Source organism: Scardinius erythrophthalmus (genome assembly GCF_964197995.2).
Source record: "Scardinius erythrophthalmus genome assembly, chromosome: 14".
Classification (NCBI taxonomy): domain Eukaryota; kingdom Metazoa; phylum Chordata; class Actinopteri; order Cypriniformes; family Leuciscidae; genus Scardinius; species Scardinius erythrophthalmus.
The window spans coordinates 35308776-35319177 of record NC_138234.1 but is presented as its reverse complement, the minus strand read 5'-3'; the positions used below and the strand labels follow the sequence as shown (position 1 = coordinate 35319177).

The following is a 10402-nucleotide window of genomic DNA, read 5'->3' as shown; positions in this document are numbered from 1 at the left end:
TGTTTTATTTCCATACCATTGAACACAAGTCATGTATACAGTCCACAGCATGATTGAGTATTACTAACAAAAGTATCAAACTCTTTTTCTCTCTCCAACGAGCAGCATGACAAAGCATCTTTTTCTTTCACACACAAAGCCTTCCAGCTGAATGAGATAATCAAACACTCCTAAACCATCCTAAATGGTCTTGAAAGTGCAGCTGATTTTAGCGAATCAGTTCATTAGGTCAAGGAATCAATTCAAATAATCAATTCACTGACTCATTTGAGTCCCTTTATCTTTTTGTTGAAAAAATATTTAAAAGCTTCTATGTCTTCAGCTTAGAAGTTTGCTTTCAAGTTTTTATTTAGCTTCAATTGATCTATTGATGTTTAATGACACTCTAAAAATTATATGACCAGTATGTTATAATAACATATATTTTTACATTATTTTAATTAATAAAAAAAGGTTTTTGTAATTTAAACAAGATTCAACTCATTTTTTTTAAGTAAGAGTAATGTAATTTAAGTTGAAATGACTTAAATAGCCAAGTTGATTGTACTTAAAAAAAAAAAAAAAAAAAAAAAAATGAATCAGTGGATGTAGTAGTGCCGTTAACAATCAATAGAATATAGATCTGTAAGGATGGGTTTATTTTGTGTTAAAAAAATAAAAACGTATACAACTTTATTATGTTTGAATAAACATATGAAGTGCATTAAACTTCTCTCTCAAAAATTAAATAAATAAAGACATCTCATTGATGTATCAAACAAAAAACAAGACTTTGTGGCTTCAAAAAGAGAAATTACTATGTAGTTGCAAAGTTACTATAGTCAGTTGAATGTCTGTTGAGGATCATCACAATAAAGACTTAGCAGACAAGTCTACTAATACTCTAATGACTGCTATTTAAAATATAGTTACTTATAGTCAACAAAAGAGGATCATCACAATAAAGACTTAGCAGACAGTCTACTAATACTCTAATGACTGCTTTTTAAAATATAGTTACTTATAGTCAACAAAAGAGGACCATCAAAATAAAGTATTACTACATATCTTTTATTATAAACATGGATTTGAGTTTCTTTTGTCAGAGAACAAAATGACAGAAGTGAATTCCATATGCAGCCCGGATCCAACGCATGCGTTTACTGAGAGGTCAAAGTTGATCCGGCAAGTTTGCCGACACTGCCATCCCCAGTGTGCAGATCTGGCCCTTCGGGAGACGACAGATCAGGAGGACTCGGCCCACAGGTTTGCTCAGAACCTGCAAAACCTAAAACAAATACTCTGATTAGGACTTTGAGCAGTTCTGAGAGTGATGGAGCTGCTATCTCTACCTATCAATCCAGATATTTGCGTTCAAAAGACTATAGTTTAGACTGCAAACACTAGTTTAGGTCCAATCCTCCTGATGGAAGGGGGAAGGTCATAGTGGTCAGTTGGTCATAGTGACGGATGTTGTGCTCAGAGAAAGCATTTAAAACAAGCACCAATGATCATTTATTTAGTAATATAATGCAAAGCCACTCCATTTACTAAAGGAAAAACAATTCAACAAGGAGTCTATCTTTGCTCTCAAAAGAGTCTCTCCGGAGTGTGTTTAGTAAATTAAGGACCCTGGAATTTTCTCATAATTGGCCATTTTATCATTTTGTTACAGGGAGCTTATTCTGAAGGGGTTCCCAATATGATTTATGAAATACAATTAAGCGTGAATTCTTTCAGCGGCTCATTGCTGGGCTGCGCCACCGCGCGTATCTGCCGCACTACACTGAAATAATATGTAAATACCGTTAAGTACTTGGAAAAACAGTGATGAACGGGAAGAACATGTGACCGAAAAGAGAAAATTGTCAGCGGGCTGTGGATTTATTCCCCCCTCCTCCCAATAAATATTCCAGGGGCTTCCCTCCCATCATCTCTATTTTTAAAGTGGAGAGCGAAACTGTCTCCAACTGATACAGAAACTCATTTCATAGAGTGTGTTCAAAGAGATATGCCTACTGTGGAGATTGAGCGCTCTGCACGAGCCAGTTCCTCTTTGTCAAACAAAAGACACTAATGACGTTGATCTCTTTCCAGGCCAAATTGCTTAGTTAAGATTATCACGTTTTTTTTTTTTTTTGGTTGGTCAGAAAAGGACTGTTAATTTAAATGCACTATAGCTATAAACAGCATGTTAATATTGCACACAAATAATCAGTGCTAAAAGAATTTAACAATTTCATAGGAACTAAATGACACTTTTTATTTAAGTATTAGTGGAGTTTGCTAAATCCCTGTTAATATTGCTCATACTTATTGACTGTTTCAACCCGTCCTGAACAGTTTCTGCTTCAGACATGAATGAAACCTCAAATCAAACGACTGGTTGTGTTCGTTTTCATCTGCCGCTGATAAAAATGGGTAAAGACTTCCATATGTAGAGATTTTGGGGCGAATTGTGCTTTATAAGTACTAATAAACAGCCAATATCCTAGTAGCATCCATGCTAATAAGCAACTAGTTAATAGTGAGAATTGGACCCTAAACTAAAGTATAGTTAATGCTTATTTTGAGTTAATGTTTATTTATTTCAAGTAACGGTCTTGGTTTTAGTTAACTTTAATAATCGTGATCCGAATCTTTCTCATTGTTTGCCTTATTCTAAAAATGGCTACAGTTTATCTGTCTATTAATTAAAATGTATTGACAAAACATTGTTCCCCCATCATTCTTCAGCCTTTGAGCGCAACCTTACCACACATACACACTCTCGGAAGTCCAGTGACAAAGCGTCGTACATGTTCAACAGCCATCCAAAAGAGAGCAGACAGTTATAAACTACAGTTTTGTTCACTTTTCTCTCTCTCTTCTTACCCTAGAAATATGGAGGCAACGCCTTGAGGCTTTCCAGTCCCCATTGTGAGGGCTGCCAGTTCTGTTTGGGCCCATTGTTCTCGTCTAATCAGCCGTGGCAAATGTGGAGCCCTCCAGCTCATTACGTATTCGCACTCTGAAGTGACCATGGGAAGTTTTTCGGAGGCCCAGCCCCGGCATGGGCTGATGAATTACCTGCCTAGACGACACCTAGTGAATCCGCGCAGTTGCCGTGGCAGTGCTTTCTGATGGGAGCGTCGACTCATCGCTCATCCCGGTGGTCAAACAACCACCCCCTTCCCAACTCCAACAAGCTTGAGTTTCACTATTGCCGTCTCGTCTTTCGGCACCTCTGCCCCCCTTCCTCACACTCCACGCTCTGTTTACCAACTCCTGCTAACGATGGCCGCCCTGACGAGCTCATACAAGGGCTGTTGGCAGTGGCGTCCAACATTTATCCTTCGTGCACCAGGACAGAACGTGATACTGAAACTAAAGGATACAATATACCTTAGACTTTCTTAACAAATAAAAGTTAATCTTGTGTAAAAGCCCATCTACTACAGCTGTGGTTTGGTTGGGACCTCAAAATGGCTCACAAGTGAAGGGGAAATGCTAAATGCAAACAATAAAAAGCAACTAACCACATAATTGTGCATGGTTAGGATAAATAAATGAAAACACTTCCCAAATGTTTTGTTGATGATGCAAATCTGTCAGGTTGTTGGGTCAGTTAGGATAATGGATCAATGACATGCAAGAATGTCTAGACAAAAGGTTTTAAAACTCTAGTTAAAGTTCATTCAAATGTTGGTTTTAGTGACCAAATTTATAATATCATTTTCAAGAAGTTATGATAATAACTCTTAAATGCCATGTGGTGTAACCATCAAGTAGAAAGCAATAAAATACTTTCCTTAAAACACATAGTCATTATTTTCAAAAGGCTTTGTATATTTTCTTCAAGGTATTTGTTTGTTGTTGCATAAATATCATGGATTATTAATTCATAAATATCCTTAGGTTTTTGGGCAGTCGCACAACATGACATTCTACAACCTGAAATAACCTTGATTAGTAATAAAAACGGTCATTATAGAACCTTAATAAAGTTTTCATATTTCAGTCAGGCTTATTTCTTCATTGTAATATAAGAACAGTTGTGTAACCCTTCACATGTTTTACTCATTAACCCAGAAAAACATCTAAATAAATGTTTAATATGGAAATTTAATGTTTTTATTATATCTGTTAAATTATTCAAAAATACTTTACAAAATATTATTCACACATATAATGACTTACCTCTACCTCTTTTAAGCAGCATGTTTTTAGTCACATCATTGACTTTAATGCCAACATGAGTATACAAACCAGATGAAATTAAATACGGGTTAAATACAGCATAAATATATGCTTTGTGCTGCCCACAACAGGTTGTATGGTGAATGATTGGCTTCTGTAAATATATAAATTCAAGAGGCATTTACACTATAAGAAAAAAATTATGTGCAAAATGTGTTCCCTTATGGGTTGAACAGTTTGTCACTAAGGCAGACCCCTTAAAATGACACCTTTGTACCCTTTTATATCCCTAAAAGTTTCATATTAGTTCCTCAGATGAGTACCCTTAAGGTACCTTTTAGGGGCAAATAAGATACAAATATGCCCATTTGAGGGTACTGGGACAAGGGACAAGTTGTTGTACCACTAAATGTTAAATAAGTTAATTTTTGCATGATTAACGATGTTGGAACTCTGTGGATCTTCAAATAACCATTTGAGTTATGCTCTAGTTTTAGTAAAATCCCCTGTGCATCTATGGCTCTAGAGGTTGTTGAGATTGGACAGGTTCTGGGACCGCTGTGACCTTATTTTAGTCAGTAGTAGGGGGCTATGGCTGCCAGTTGTATGGGTTAACATGACAATAATTTGAGCTGACTCACCCATCCCGTTCTCTAATCCCCTGGATATACTGCACTCATACAGGTGTCCACACAATCCAATTATCACCGCCATGCTTGAGTAGAAAAAATACTAGAAAAAAAGAAGAGAGAAAAAGAAGAGGGAAAGATCAAGTCAAACATCGACTGTCATTCAAGTGTGCATGTACAGCGGTATTATTGTAGACTGTAGAGGTGTGTCTATTATTGTACATTTACATGCTTGCCGTAACTTATGAATGAGCTGATAATCGAGTAGCTAATATGTTTTTTTTCTGCCCTGTTCTTTGAGTAAACCAACTTCCTTTTGAATACCAGGCTTGTCGCACACTTTTGTGTACAGGGGAAACTGATATCGACTTCCTTTCGTTTTATTGCCTCATTTCCATTACTGATATGTGATACTCAACAAAACACCAAAACAATGCAGGAGGCACAATAGCAGGTGCATTCATGAAATCAGTGTTTTGAGCCAAGGAAAATCTCATCTGCCCATCTCGCAGCTCCCAACTTGTAGAGCACGTCTGAAAGCGAAAGTGTCCCCCCACTAAAATAATGGCAGAGGGCTGATTTCAAGCATGTAATGTGCTTTCTTTCTCCTCCTGCTGTTGTTGAAGGAGGGGGCGTGTGTTTCCTTTCCTGTAGGATCCCACTGTTTGCCCCCCCATAGGGACAAAGACCCTTAGATAGAGGCTATGCCTTTTGGTACACTCCCCCTTCGAGGACCATGTCTAGGACTGCGGGAGGAAGTGTGAAAGAGCTTCCTGAGCCAGCATCCAGCATGTGGGCCAAAGTCGACTGGAAGACCCTCTCGACAGATGGAGTCGATCCCACTTCCCCCTTGGATTCCGTAATCCAACTTTCTCCTACAACACTTCCCTCAACCTTATCCTTGTATTCCTCAACGGATCTTTGGTTTGATTCAGGAGTGAAGCTGCTCTCTTTGTTGACTTTTATTCTGACCTTCTGAAGTTAGTCATGTGTCATTAGTGCCTTGTGTGTTTGAATTGTGCTTTACTTTATATCTCTCCCATTCTTTGAGCCTTCTTATACTCATATCCCTGTAAAGTCCAAAGTAAACCAAAGTGTCATTAATTATTGGAAAACAATGGGATGTATGGCCCCAATCACAATGGTCCATGGAGAAACATAACAACTGTATAAGCAAATATGAGTCTTAATTGGTCTGTGCTAAACCGCCATGAGCTCAGTTAATGACAGCAAATATCCTTATGGGAGTTCTGTTTGAGTCCCTGCAAAATTGGTATAACTCTGTAAATATAAACCCACGTCTCTCCGGATGAGTTTAGGATGAGGTTTAGCTGCTGAGTTACAGCAAGTAAAGTTGCTAAAAAAAAATTATTTTTTAAAGTTGCAATGGCTTGTTTAGCAATGTATGCAGAAGGACATAGTTCGTAGGCTATATTTACCATCGCACAGGGTCCACTGCTTCAGTTTAAAAGGTTAGAAAAAGGAACTTCATAAAGAAGCAAACAGCGGTTGGAAAAGAAAGAAAATAGTTCACAAGGACTTGACACATTCCAAAAAGTTAGTACATGCCCGCCTTAGACAGTTACTGACAGGAAGTTGAGAAGGACACACAATGGCCCAACATGATCCAGCAAAGACACCCCAAATCAACAGGGTTCCTTCTGCTGTCACCCTAGAAATGCATTCAAATGTCAGCATACTTGAGGACATGTGTTCCTCTTGAAGCACCTCTGGAATTCACTTCACTGTACAGAAAAAAATTGGGGTAGAGGAATTGGAGGGCTTCTATTCATGGATTCCTCAATTCATCTGGTTTCTTACATTCTCTCTAGAAGAGAAAATGTAAGAATTTAGTGATGAGGAAGCCATTGTAATGGTAGGACTCTAAGTAATTTAAGTACTAACTTTTTAATGATAGGTTATGAGTCAACTATCCAACTTGCTGTGATTCATCACGACTTAAAATTCAATATTAGAATAAGAAATAATGTGTTGTTTCAACTTAAAATTTGTTGAGATCAACTTAACTAAACTAAACTAAAGTTAATTAAACTTAATATTTTAAGTCAAGCAATTGCACGATAATTAATGAGAGGCAATTTATAAAACGATCAGCATAAATTGAAGGCAACAGAACAAATAATTTTGTGTGTTAGTAATAATTAGTATTTACTATTTTAACAATTATTGATAGTTAATTAAAAATAAATAAGATTTCAAAACGCTATATAATTGGTTTGCATTTCAGTAATGAGACTTTTGGGTGGAAATGTGCTTAATTGTCATGAAATGCAAACAACAAAAATGAAAAAATGAGAAAAAAATATTTGCCACTTGACAGATTTGGTCAATTTTTCCCTATAAGTTTTATGATCAGCTACTGCTGAAAGTAATGAAGACTGATATTAGGGGAATAAGTTAAGTATCACAACAGCCCTTGAATTGTTTGTTTTCCAGTTTACATAACTAAAGAAGAAGCTATATCAGTTTTTGCTGTCCCTCTTGAACACGCTATATTTTGACAAAAGGAAGCCCTTGTTTGCTCCCCAAGACAAACCTCTATTGGAATCTCTGTTGAATCACAGAGCGCCCCATAGACAGTTTCGCCTTTTGACAAAGTTTGGGGCCGCAGAGAAAGAGCCGCCTTGTGCGAGGCTTCCCAGTACAGCTGGCCTCCTTTCCTCCAGTAGTTTATTAGACACGGGCCTTTAATGAATGGGAGTCGCTGTTACAGTAAGCGACAATTACTCGACTTATCTTGCTCGCCACCAGCGATCTCACATATCCACGGCCATCATAATTCCTGCTATCATAAAGAGGGCTTGTTGGGCACTGGCAGCATCCACAATAGCTGTCCTTCAGAGTCAGTTCATGCCATCCCTGACTGTGTTTTCTGGTTTTATTGGGGTACAGTAGCATGACGCTTCCTTGTGGATGGGCGAAACTTACTGAGGGATGCAAATAAACAGGCCCGAGTAGGGTTAAGCCCTTTACAACTGACATGAGCGGAAACTGCACAGCCCTGGCACGTCTACAGCGGTCATCTCTTGTTTCTAATTGCTTAGAAAAAAAGAAAAGGAATGAAACGCAACCGGTAAACATTGCAACGGCATGAGTCAATCAGGTCTGGGTAGGTCTCTTGGTCTACAAGGTTATCAGAGCTTGCAGTTTTGATATTGTGATACATAGTCGAAATATAATTGTCACTCAGTATTAACTCTTTAGCCACCATTGGTGGAATTTTCCGTCATTTATGACACAACTTTCCCGCCACTGACAGAACTTCATGGCTTTCCGTGATTTCACTGTTATACTGTAGGAGGCGCTATTACACATCTTCTAAAAGAGTACAGAATCTTCTGATCAAAACACAGGAAAAGAAGCAGCAGAAACAAGCAATAGAAGTATTGCTTACGCACATGCATAGATGCAAGAAAAAAACTTGACTTTTTGTTCAAAATGTTGCATGTTGCTTTATTTTATCCACACTAATGCAAACATTGATAAAAAAAGGAATGAAGCTAGAATAAAAAGTTTGATAACACTTTATCGTAAGTATAGTATAATAAAGTATTTGTCAAATAGTTAATTAATAGTTTACACACTGCAGTTAATACATTAACAGACTAAATACAAATAGTGAGTTAATTCATTGTCACTGTAATTAACAAAGTGATGTTGTTTAATTAAATCATATGTAAAGAGTTAGATAATGCTTTGTTAACATCATATTGACTTTTAATAGTTCTCACTTTAGATATACGTCACGTAAAATGGGAAAATTACATTAATTAAGTACTTTAAACCAAACTTTAATGGAAATTAATTGCATTATTATTAAGAGTTCATTAAAGTGTGTCATTAAAATTCTGGTGGCCATGAAACTTTTGTGAAACTTGTAAAAAAAAAAATGCTGGCGGTGACTGACAACTTAAAAAAAATAATTTAATTTAAAAAATGCTGTCGGGGAAAGAGATTCTGTCACAAAAAAACAAATTGTGTCATTATTTATCAACCATCATGTTGCTTCAATCTGGTATGCTGTTATCATGCAAGTATGCAAGTTCATGACTATGTCAAACTTGTCAAACAAAACATCATAAAAGCACATGAAAGTATTTTTATTATCTAAACATACACTATATATAAATTGTCTCTACATAGTAACTGAGATTTCAAAGATTTGGCCAATGTAGTTTATTCTGTTCCTCATACAAAGCTATCGATTGATTTGTACTGACTACAAATGAAAAAGGATTTACTTTAAAAAAAAATTGATTTAAGAATTACTAGTAAATTTCACAAATAACTACAAATAAATGCCAAAATGAAACATGCAAATGTGATGTAGAAAGACTGAAATAGTAAAATTTTTGTTTCATTTACAATTTTCAAGATGAACTCTTATGGAAAAGAGCTACGTAAAGATTCTTCAAAACATCTCTTTCTGTGTTTTATTGTAATAATAACAGGTTTGGATGAGTAAATTTCATTTTTGGCTTAACTAGTCCTGTAAAGCAAACCCTTACTGGATTTGAGGACTCGTTTCTGTAAATCTGTCTCTGGTCTGTTGCATATTAACTGTAATTTCGCTTTTCTCACCATTAGAAATCGTCATTCAGTGTGTAATCCTGATTTGCAAGTAAAAACACGAGAGGCTTTGGTGTGTCAGAGCGGCAGTATTAGACAAACAAAGGTGTGTGTCACGTTTGAATGCGCAAATTCTGTTAACGTTTCAACCTGCGGATGAGAAATTAATAAAAGGCACGCATACCCGTCTACGATGACATAACATCGGTTTGTGTTCTTTTCTTCTTTTTTTTTTCCATTATATTTTGAGAGGAATAAAATACTTTGCACTCATAATTACTTTCTTTTTTTTTTCCTATCAAAGTACTATGGCATTTGTTTAGCAGTGAATTTGCTTAGATAATGAATTTGCAACAGGGTCCGAATCTCTTTCTTTCAAATTGCATATCTTTAATTTCTGATAAATGACAAAAAAGCTTTGCAGTTTAAGAACTTATTGTGAAAAACATATTTAAATGTACTGGTTTTATTTGTTAAAAAAAGGTTACTTAGTATTCCTGAATCAACCAAACTACATTAGGTTACAGTAATAAAAGTTATTTTAAGTCTGACATATTAAATAATAGTCCGAAAATCACATATAGCGAGAATATATCACAAAAATATGCAATTTGGTGCAGATGCTGATATTTATATGATCAAAAAGATGAAATTCTGATCACTTGTAATGTAAATCACTGAGAACTGACTACTTAAATAAAATGCATATAAATATTGGTCGTCACTCTGTATCTGACATTAATGTGTCTTAGTAAGATGATATTTATTTAAATGCTTAGTTTTTAAAACATATAATGCAATGCAATACAATGATGATTGAGAGATTAACAGATAAACCGTACTAAAAGGCCTGATCCCCCCCAAAAAATATGGATTTTTTTGTGCACTTTTTTTATTTTTTATAATTGTGTTATTATTTTGTTATTATGCCACTGCTGAGAGACACTGTGTGTGTGTGTGTGTGTGTGTGTGTGTGTGTGTGTGTGTGTGTGTGTGTGTGTGTGTGTGTGTGTGTGTGTGTGTGT

At 36.1% G+C, this 10402-nt stretch overlaps 1 long non-coding RNA gene across 1 annotated transcript in view; it reads right to left on the bottom strand.

Moving 5' to 3' along the window:
* Window positions 1-1126: 1126 nt before the first annotated feature.
* Window positions 1127-10402, bottom strand: part of LOC308701425 — a 27118-nt gene continuing 17842 nt past the window's right edge. The window contains exons 2-3 of the long non-coding RNA XR_014031437.1: window positions 4800-4890; window positions 1127-1267 (exon numbers count right to left, since the gene is read on the bottom strand). This is a non-coding gene — a long non-coding RNA (uncharacterized lncRNA). The remainder of the gene's footprint in view (window positions 1268-4799; window positions 4891-10402) is intronic.